The following is an 11,848-nucleotide window of genomic DNA, read 5'->3' as shown; positions in this document are numbered from 1 at the left end:
CTCCCGCCCTCGGTCTATGTATACCTTCATTTGCTTCTTGTCTTTGCCTGTGATTCTCTCTTGTTTCCTGGCTCTGCTGTTCCAGCTATTACTATTGACCTCAGCTTCATTTTGACCCTGGCTTTACTGACTACGCTCCTGCTATGCGTTTGGTACCTCGTACACTCCTGGTTTGACTCGGCTCGTTCACTTCTCTTGTTGCTCACGGTGTTGCCGTGGGCAACCGCCCCTTTTCCCTTAGCTTCTGTGTTCCCTTGTCTGTTTGTCTGTTGGGCACATACTGAGCGTAGGGACCGTCGGCCAGTTGTACGCCGTCGCCTAGGACAGGTCGTGCAAGTAGGCAGGGACTGAGTGGCGGGTAGATTAGGGCTCACCTGTCTGTCTCCCTACCCCGTCATTACACAGCCTAAGAGATTGGGCCCCCCCCTCCATTACCGGGGGTGGGCAACGGAATGTGTGGCGCTCACGTTTGTACGCTATATGCAGTATCTGATTTTGTTACTGACGTCAAGTTACAGTCAACGAAACCATGAAGCAGTCAGTGACCAGTTGATACCCTGGATTTTATTGAATTCAGCCAAACATATGGGATACATCGCCTGGGGAATGGTCCTGGGGAAACTCCTGAAGTCACTGTCCATAAATGAACAGAGTCGTCAGGAGCTTTACCTGGACCAAAGTCCACGGGCAGAGTGATTGTGATGCTCTGCCTGGGGACTCCGGCATTGGCAAGCTCCTGACATTACTGTCCATTTAGTGTTGTCAGGAGCAGTATACGTTTTTATTGCGGGATCTCTCAGTATGGAATAACAGAGTATACTATGCTATTCCATCCTTCAAAAAAAAAAAAAAAAGTCGACTACGCTATTGCTTCCGGCAAAACGACGGGTCTTGTGCACAACAGAGACAAACGGAAACCATGGGCACCGGATCCGTCACCATTGAAATCAATGGTGATGGAAACGAAAACCTCTGGTTTCCATTTGTGTCTGTTCAGCGTCCCGTTCTGACGGAAAGCTCAGACGGAATGTCAGACCGGGACCCCAAGACAAATGTGAGCGAAGCCTAACAAAGATCCTGTCAAGGGATCTTGTGTGTATGTGTCTACTTTTCCAGTAGCCGTTGTCTTTGTTTAATTAGAATTGCAGAGTAAACGGAACCAAATAGCCTGTGTCTACCATGTAAAAGCAGGCTACTCCAACATATGCGCCACCGTGTGTGCCAGGCCCTGGTGGTCCTGATATGGTGGTGGGACCTGAGTGTCCACTGGACTTTGGTGCTTGGTCGCAACTGTGACCACTGTAACTATAGTTAGGCTACATTCACACGAGCATGACAGATTTACGTGCGTTAAAAACGCACGGAAATACGTCCGTGTGAGTTGCATTATTGCATCAGTGTGCTTTGCGAGTGGCTTGTGTTTTTCACAGTACTTTTTTTTTTTCAATTTAATTGATGCGCAAGTCACGCACAGCACACGGATGTGGTTTTCATGCACTCATTGACTTCAATGGGCGCTGCGCATAGGTGCGTGAAAACACACCAATATAGGACATTCAGTGAGTTTCACGCAACAGACTCTCGCTGCGTGAAAACTCACGCATGTGTGAACAGCCCCATTGAAATCAATTGGTCCGTGTGCTGGAAGTGATTTCCACACACAGCACACAGACTAGTTTTATTCTTGTCTAAATGAGCCCTTATGCCCCATTCAGAGGGGTGTGTCCGATTTGCGCACGCGAATGACGTGCGTTACATGTGCGTGAGTGCATGCGTTGTGCTTCCGATTATCGGCGTATCACGTTTTTCACGTGCGTTAATAATGGAAGGAGGAACTAAATAAGCTAATATTTGGTGCCAACCCTCTGGTAACACCCACAGGAAGGTCACATGATCCGGATTCGCCATTTCCTATTGCTGTACAGCATAGAGAGAGGTTGGTGTGATTCCTGTGCGTGTTGTTTTGGGATTTTATAGTATTTTATTTGTGTGAACATGACCTCCAAAGATGTGGACCATGTTCTAATGTTGTGGCTGATATCTCGCACGTATGGAGAATGACGCCATATGGTGGAGGAAGAACCGAGGAGGAGGCGGCATTGAGTTCATCCCATTGTCTCCCAACGTACTTACAAAGGGCACTTCCACACCCTTTATGAGGACCTGCCTCTGCATCCGGCAAAATTTCATGCCTTCTGTCGGATGTCTGCCGCAACATTTGATCAGCTGCTGGAGGAGCTGCGTTCCGGCCTAACCTTCAGAAATACCAACATGAGACGCAGTATTTCTCCTGAGGAACGTCTCATCATCACCCTGAGGTAAGAATACATACTGTCTGTGTTAATCTCCAGTGTTCTAGTGTAGAACTAAGATAAAATTAGCAATTAGAAATAAGTTTATCTTAATAATTTTCATTACTTTATCTTCAGATTCCTTGCAACTGGGAATTCGTTTGCGTCCCTTCATTTCGAATTCCTAGTGGGGATGTCGACCATTTATGGAATTATCAGGTCCACCTCTGATCTAATCTGGCGTCAACTGAAAGAGACCGTGCTGCCTCAACCCACAACAGAACATTGGCTGAGTATAGCGGATGGATTCATGAACAACGCACAATTCCCCAACTGCGTTGGGGCGCTGGATGGAAAACATATTCGGGTAAGGAAGCCGCCACACTCAGGGTCCCGTTTCTACAATACCAAACAGTTTTCCTCGGTAGTACTGTTAGCCTTGGCTAACAGTCAATACCGGTTTGTAATTGTAGATATCGGTTCCTATGGAAGCACTGCGGATGCTGGCATCTTCAGGGCTTCCAGGATGGGTCAGCGGCTTCTAAGCAACCAGTTATGCCTCCCTGAACCCCACCTACTGCCCGGATCTTCTGGACCCCCTGCACCATTTGTGATAGTGGCAGATGAGACCTTTGCACTATCCACACATATTATGCGGCCCTATCCTAGGAATGCATTGGCTGACCAAAGGCGCATATTCAATTACAGGCTTACCAGGGCTCGTCACTATGTGGAGTGCGCCTTTGGGATTATGTCAAACAAATGGAGAGTGTTCATGTCAACAATACAATTGGATGCAGACAATGTAAATTTAGTCATCAAAGCATGTGTCATGCACAACTACACACGAATGTACGACGCAGCAGCCGATGGTGACGTAGAACACCTCATGCCCACTGGATCATTGACTATTGACAATACAGCGCAAGGAAGACCTGGGACATCTGGCCTCCGCACCCGGGAATTCTTTGCAGATTATTTCCAGAGCCCTGAGGGCGCAGTTCCCTGGCAGCAGGACGCTATCCACTAGTGATGCCACGCGTGAAGTGTTCTTCATGTACATTGTTAGTGAGTTGTATTTATGATTGGTTTAGTGTAGGGCCTCGCAAGACAATGAGCACCCTTGATGCGGGCTTTCATATTTAGGTAAAATAAATGTTTACAATTTGTACAATGTCATTTAGAAAAAATTCTCAACCTTTATAATTAAACCAACTAATACCTCATTACTTTTCTATATATATGTTTTGTTAATAAAATAATTTGAAATGGAAAATGTGAGGTAGTGTTTATTCGTTGTTGAATACACAGAAAATAATGTTCAGCCTCCCAAAAAAACAAGTAAAAACACAAAGCCAATATCAATCTTTTTCAAAGCAATACTTTATCAGAAAACCTAAAACAGGCCATAAATAACAGTCCAAACCTGAGTCTGTTATAAAATACAAATAAACTTTTCTGCTTTACTTACAGATAAAATCACAAATGATACAAGTCAGGAGAGGATGGTGAAACAGTGGATGAACGTGCCTCAATTCGGTCAGAGGGAGGTTGCGCAGCAGGTTGCCAAGGAAGTGGATTGCGTAAGGCTCTTGTGGATGGTAGTACCCACCACGATTAAAATTTTGAAGTTCTGGAGCTATCTGCCGTTGAAAATATGGACTATGACTGAGGGGTAGTGTGGCCAAATAGCCGCCAGTGCTCCAATGAAGAAAAGCACTCAATAGGATCATTGAGAGGGTTTCTGCTTCCAATATGATCATCAACGCGGATTGAGTTATCAAGCGACGCTCCACAAGGATACGATGCAAAAAAGGAGCCATGGACCTGACAAATATGTCCACCTCATCCGCAGGCTGATGTCGAGACAAGTAATCTAAAGCCCTTGTGTCCATTCTTTTTTTTCTTCTGGTTGCATTTCTGGAGCGAGAAGTATCCTCTGGAGTATTTGGGCTTTGAACACTTGGCCCAGGTGATGTCATAGGAATCTCGCAATCCTGTTGTTGTTCCAGTTCTGAACTTGTGGTATCTTCCCCAACTCTCCTCTCCACCATCTCTGTGCTGTCATCTTCCTCCGGATCGCCCAATAGGTTGTCCTCAGAGCTGATAATTAAAGAGAATTTATATATTTTAATATTACATTGACAATATTGTTTTGGCATTTGGATTAAAATCGGAAAATGTTGTGTCCAGGGGACCACTTAGACATTGGTGCAGGTGGAGTGAAACAAATATTTCTGACACTTATTACATATTTGGTGCAATATTGAATTTTTCCCCCGAGCAGGAGAAACCTTGAAATTACAAATTTTAAAGATTTTAACTGATACTTACGCCCAAAGTTCAAAAACTGGTTTTATAAAGGCTAACTGGCGTGAGAACAGATATGGCCTTTTTTTGGTGGGAGCCGAACCACTCTTCCCTTACGTGGTCATTTGACGCCGGTATTGGTCCCTCGTGCTTCTCCACCTGACTTTGACATCATCAACTGTAATAACAAAAATATGTACTGTGAAGTCCTGAAAAAATAAAGTGTACATGTACTATACGTCCCACATTTATTTTCTTTCTTTCAAATGTTGTACTCCGTCTCTATCAGGGCCACATGCTACACAAGTACATTATTGACCACACCCTTTATCAACAGCGACACGTGACAAACGTGGAAAAATGACTATGCTTCTACTTACCAAAGTTGTTTGGTTCTAAACGACTCACACTACTCCACTGGGTAAACATACTTTTAACAACGTACTCCCATGCCTTGTCTTTCTTGTGACGGTCATGGTATAAATCAGACCTGGTGTCCCACAACTCAGACCTTTCCTGTACCAAAATAATCAGTGTCTCCACGTCTACAGGGCGAGGCCTCCTATGTCTGCTGCGCACAGGACTGAGCTGTTCCACCTTCTCTGTTCCTCCGCTGCTCACGCTGCAAACAAACACTTCCTGGTTTTTGTTATAAAGTACCAATGTGCTTTGCAACTCTGCGTGAATAACGCGCTGGTCACGGATCATACAAGTGTTGAGTGCGGTTTTCACGCACCCATAGACTTCAATGGGCGAGTATAATGCGTAAACACGCACCAATATAGGACATGCAGTGAGATTCATGCAACGCACTCACGCTACATAAAAAATCACGCATGTGTGAATGACCCCATTGAAAGTAATGGGTCCGTGTGCTGTGCGTGTTTCTCGGACGTGATTCATGCTCGTCTGAATGGGGCCTTATTCTACTGCCTGATTCTTTGTTCCCAGCTAGAGATAAGCCACTGCCTGAGGGGGTCTGGCAGCTGCTTATTCCCCTCTCCCCATTGAAATAAAAATGTACGCTTGGGAGTAGGGAGAAATAGCTGATGGCTAAAGGAGTGTTTGGATGATAATTATCTCGTGTATAGCCATCTTAAGATTTATGCCGCATGAAACAGGATACCTTAATTATCAGAACATCGTTCTGAGCTCTGCTACGATTTTCTGCTAGAAAAGGAACAGGAAAAATTGCCCATGATTTCCTAGAAAAATACAAACCTGCTGTTCTTTATGAGGGTATGTGCACACGATGAGAGGCTTTTACGTCTGAAAAGACAGACTGTTTTCAGGAGAAAACAGCTGCGTCGTTTCAGCCGTAAATGCTCCTCCTCGTAATATACGAGGCGTCTGTGACGCTCGTAAATCTTGAGCAGCTCTTCATTGAGTTCAATGAAGAATGGCTCAAATTACGTTGCAAAGAAGTGCCTTGCACTTCTTTGCCGAGGCAGTCAATTTACGTGTCGTCGTTTGACAGCTGTCAAACGACGACGCGTAAATGACAGGTCGTCTACACAGTACGTCGGCAAACCCATTCAAATGAATGGGCAGATGTTTGCCGATGTATTGTAGCCCTATTTTCAGGCGTAAATCGAGGCATAATACGCCTCGTTTACGCCTGAAAATAGGTCGTGTGAACCCAGCCTTACGGGCTTTTGATCAGCATATACAATCTATAATCTGTGCGATTGCAGTAATTGGATTGGAAGATCTTTTATCAGTGTAAAATGATGATGGTTCTGATGGATCTAATCATTATGCTCATTACATACAGTATAGCAATTTCTGTGATTATCCAGCATTCTCAGTTGGATTTTATTGCTCCATGAAGACAGAGCCTTACTAACAGGCTAAACAATAATAATAATAGTCTCTTCAATAAGGGTAAATGCGGGTCACCAATTCTTCGAAAGCGTATTATTACTGTGAAAGTCGAGGCCATAATGTTAGAGCATGTAATACTGTAAAAAGCATTCCAAGTCACTGGTGCTATGGAAACAAAATGTTCCACCTGTCAGACTATTTGCTACACTATGTATGTCTTATTTTATATGCATAAGAATAATGGTTCAAGTGACCATTAGATGGGGCTGTTGTACCATTGTACCCCTGTAAATGATTCCGTTTCCATTTTTTTCTAATGTAAATTGGAAAGGGTAACCACCATTGTGGAGTAGTTGCCCATTGCAACCAACCAGATTCCTTAAAATAGCCTTTCGAAAAATGAAGGCGGCAACTTGACTTATTACCATGGGCAGCTACGCCACTTTTCCTTTGCACGAGTTTATATACATCTTCCCGATTGTTTTCAATAGTGATGGTCCCCGATGAAGGATTTCACCAATCTGAGTTATCTGGCAAGCCTGATTGGTATGTCACAGAAGTGTTTTCTTGGGATCACTGACCTGGAGACTTTAAATTAACTTTAAGTGTACCTCTGATTTTAAAAAAAAAAAAAACTTCTGACATGTAAGGCCCTGTACACACAGATTTTTTTGACACGGAAACCGCGGAAAAAAACATCTGAAATCGCCTCCCATTGATTTCAATGGAAGACTGAGGCGTTTTTTGCCGCTCGCGGGAAAAAGAAGCGACATGAACTTTCCTGGGGGGTTTCTTTCTCTGACCTCCCATTGACATCAATGGGAGGCAGATAAAGCGTTTTCTCCGGTGTTTTTTGCCTGCAGCGCTCAATTGCTCGAAAAACACGGCAAAGAGACTGCAGGCAGGTCAAAATCTGCCTCAAAATTCCTGAAGAAATTTTGAGGCAGATTTTTCGGCCTGCAAAAAATTCTGTGTGAACTAGGCCTAAAAGTTTTCCATGAGTGCTATTATGAAAAAGCACTAACAGTCATCAGAGCACTGTACCCCATAGTGGTTAAGTTCAGATATCAGAACTAATGTTAACCGTGCAGGTATACGTACAACAAAGCCCCATTAGAGTAAACTACTGCCACATCAACAATAGTTTAGGGCAGAACTAAGAATTGCCCCCCCCCCCAAGGTCACCAAAACAGAAAAACAATTTGTGACTGGTGACTGCAATACAAAGAATGACAAAATACAGTTACTCTCTGTACTGTAGTCTAAAGCACCTCCTGCGCTCTTATCTTCTGTAAGAGGCATGCTAGACTCAATGTCTTTCACTTAGATAATAACTTGAAGACAGCAGCTAGCTAGGCAGGAGGACTCAGGATCTCACAACGACAGGTAGAGGTATTAACAGGGCTGGATGGGGGCTCTCGGACCCTATAGCGACTGCATGCTTTGCCTCCATTGGGAGTACGCTACTGGTTCAGGGATTTAAAGATGCTCTGTCACCACATTATAAGTGTCCTATCTCCTACATAATGTGATTGGCGCTGTAATGTAGAGAACTGCAGTGTCTTTTATTTAGAAAAACGTTCAATTTTGACCAAGTTATGACCTATTTTAGATTTATGCTAATGACTTTCTTGATTCCCAACTGGGCATTTTTTAGCTTTTGACCAAGTGGGCGTTGTAAACAGAAAGTGTATGACGCTGACCAATCAGTGACCAATCAGCGTCATACACTTCTCTCCATTCATGTACTCAGCACATCGTGATCTTGCTAGATCACGATGTGCTGTCACTTACTCACACATTAACGTTACTGAAGTGTCTTGAGAGTGAATAGACATCGCTTCTAGCCAGTCATTAGCATAAATCTAAAATAGGTCATAACTTGGTCAAAATTTATTGTTTATCAAAAAAAAAACAACGCTGCTGTAATCTACATTACAGCACCGATCACATTATGTAGAAGATAGGGCCCTTATAATGGGGTGACAGAGCCTCTTTAAAGAGGCTCTGTCACCAGATTATAAGTGCCTTATCTCCTACATAATATGATTGGTGCTGTAATGTAGATAACAGCAGTGTTTTTTATTTTGAAAAACGATCATTTTTGAGCACGTTATAAGCAATTTTAGATTTAGTTTCTTAATGCCCAACTGGGTCTGTTTTTACTTTTGACCAAGTGGGTGTTGTAAAGAAGTGTATGAGGCTGACCAATCAGTGACCAATCAGTGACTAATCAGTGTCCTATACTTCTCATTGTTCCAGCCCAGCATGATCCACTGCACAGTGAGATTGTGCAGTGAAAGAAGCTGGGCTGGAATAATGAGAAGTGCAGGACACTGATTGGTCAGCCTCATACACTTCTTTACAACACCCACTTGGTCAAAAGTAAAAACAGACCCAGTTGGGCATTAAGAAACTAAATCTAAAATTGCTTATAACGTGCTCAAAAATGATCGTTTTTCAAAATAAAAAACACTGCTGTTATCTACATTCCAGCACCGATCATATTATGTAGGAGACAGGGCATTTATAATCTGGTGACAGAGCCTCTTTAAGGACATGTAGAGATCCACAAGCTGTTGTGTCCCAATGCTCATAAGTGTGTCGTGGCACCTTAAGTGTGGATTCACACGCAGCAGATTTTGTTGCAGAAATTTCTGCGACTGAATATCAGTTTCATTCATCTAAATGCAACCAGCAGAAATCCATGTGCTTGGAAATATATAAAGAAAGCCTTATGGGACCGTTCTCCTGGATACAATTTTAGTTTGGGCTTAAAAAAAATGCATGCAAAATCTGCAGCAAATCTGCACTATGTGAACAAGGCCTTACTCTAAGGCCCCATTCATATGAGCGTGTATCACGTCCGTGTGCTGTGCATTGAAATAACGCACAGCACACGGGCCATTCACACATGCATGATTTTTCACAAAGCGAGAGTCCGCTGTGTGAAACTCACTGCATGTCCTATATTGGTGCGTTATCACACACCTATGCGCCCATTGAATTCAATGGGAGCATGAATACCACGTACCGCACATGGATGCACATTCGTGTGCGTTGCGTGATTTGCCCATCAATTCAGTTAAAAATAATTTTAAAAAAAAGTGCTTTGCGAGTGTATGAATAATGCATGCCACTCGCAAAGCACACCGTTTTTCACGTGCGTGAATCGTATACGTTTGTGTGAATGAGGCCTAACAATGTGACATGTCAGAAGTTTTCAAAAACTTGAGGTACAGATTCTGAGTCGAGAACATGGACCATGGAGAAAACTATTAAAAACTTGTTAATTACCGTAATTTCACCAAGCCCGAAAAAATAATATGAATAGCTTTAACCCCCGAGGCACCGCAGCCATTTTGTGTTTTTACCGCCCATCATTCCAAAGATTTTTGGCCCAGTGCCACTGATCTCTGGGCGACTGCCATATGCATCTAAATACAATTGAATATTATGGCGGAGCAGGGAGCTATCAGCTCCCTGCAGCACCATTCACAGGCCACATTAGGCCTGCAGTCTATAAGATGCTGGGACAAGATACCTGTGTAGGCCGGCGCATTGACGTCATTGCATTGTGACGGCCTACGCAAGGGTCTTGTCTCAGTATCTCAAAGGCTACAGGCCTAATGTGGGTGAGGAGACTGTGAGACTGTGCAGCTCCGTTTGTCATGTGAACAGGGCTAGGTGAGTATGTAGTGGCCCAGTACACCTCCCTACTTCCATAATAGGAGTAGTTGTCGTATGGTAGTAGGTTTGTCACAATGTAATAGTACTGTGTGTCAGTGTGCCTCTGTTTTGTCATGTATTTCCTGTGCATACACTGTGTATATTATCATTTGCTGCCATCTATGGTTGACCCACTGTAAGTACATGTGAGTGTAGGATTTCAATTACTGCTGAGTCATAACCAGTTTTCCCTCCAGAAACTTCTAGTATTCTGTGGGTGGAGACTGTAGCCCAGCCTACCTCTTAGCAGAGGGCGGGAAAACTAGTGCAGACGAGTTCTGGGGAGTCTAGTGTGAGGTGCCAGCAACCCATGCTGTGCAAGAGATGGCAGGGAATCTACAACTACCTACCTGCCACGCCTAGGAGCTGCATGGTGAATCTCATGGCACATACAAAGCACAGATATTCCTAGGACCCTTCACCAGTCCATACAGAGGGGATAACATATACATTCCTACCGCTTCCGAGAAGGAGAGATTCTACCTGCCAGAAAGGAGCAGTTTCAAGAGGAGCCTTTCTGCAATCCTGGACCTTAGGGGGGATTCACACAAGCGTGATTTTCGTGTGTGCAGGCCGCGTATTTTTCGCGCGCCACGCACAACCCTATAGAAGTCAATGGGGCAGTTCAAACAGTGCGTGATTTGTGCGCAGCGTTTGTTTGCTGCGTACAAAACGCGTCAGGTTCAATATCTCCGCGTATTTCGCGCATCACGCACCCATTGAAGTCAATGGGTGCGTGAAAACCACGCATGTCGCACGGAAGCACTTCCGTGCGAACCGACTGAAACAGCGCACCAGCTGTCAAAAGGATGAATGTAACCAGAAAAGCACCACGTGCTTTTCTGTTTCCAAACATCCAAATGGAGTGTCTTTGAGATGAGCGAACCCTGACAATCAAACCGAACTTCACCGGGCTCGGCCGAACTCGTTTTGGCCGAACCCGGCAAAAAAATTTCCGGTACGCGACGTCAGAAGATAGTCACTGTCCAGGGTGCTGAAATAGTTAAACTGTTTCAGCACCATGGACAGTGACTACCGATCCCACTAAACATGAACCTGTAAAAAAAAACGAAGTTCTGACTTACCGATAACTCCCGGCTTCTTCCTCCAGTCTGACCTCCCGGGATGACAATTCAGTCCAAGTGACAGCTCCAGCCAATCACAGGCCAAGCACAGGCTGCAGCGGTCACATGGACTGCCGCGTCATCCAGGGAGGTGGGGCCCGATGTCAAGAGAGGCGCGTCACCAAGGACGCGTCACCAAGGCAACGGCCGGGAAGTTCTCGGTAAGTACGAACTTTTTCTTTTTTTTTAACAGGTTGCTGTATATTGTGTTCGGCATTCACTGTCGAGGGTGCTGAAAGAGTTACTGCCGATCAGTTAGCTCTTTCAGCACCTTGGACAGTGACGGGCGTCGACTAGCCTCATCTCTATGATGGCGGCTGCGCGAAAATCACGCAGCCGCGCATCATACACGGATGACACACGCAGCTGTCAAATGTGTTTTGCGCGCGCAAAACGCTGCGTTGTTTGCGCGCGCAAAAACGGAACGTTCGTCTGAATCTGCCCTTAAAGTAGGCCTCCGGTCAAGTCCAGTGCTCCGTGGTTTCCAAGCCACGTGTCTTAGGTCCGCGTCCGGCTGTCGGATACCGCGGCCCAGTAACCGTGAGTAACTACATTTCCCTCAAGTTAGTC

Source organism: Rhinoderma darwinii, chromosome 2 (genome assembly GCF_050947455.1).
Source record: "Rhinoderma darwinii isolate aRhiDar2 chromosome 2, aRhiDar2.hap1, whole genome shotgun sequence".
Taxonomy (NCBI): Eukaryota; Metazoa; Chordata; class Amphibia; order Anura; family Rhinodermatidae; genus Rhinoderma; species Rhinoderma darwinii.
This window is presented reverse-complemented; position numbering follows the sequence as displayed.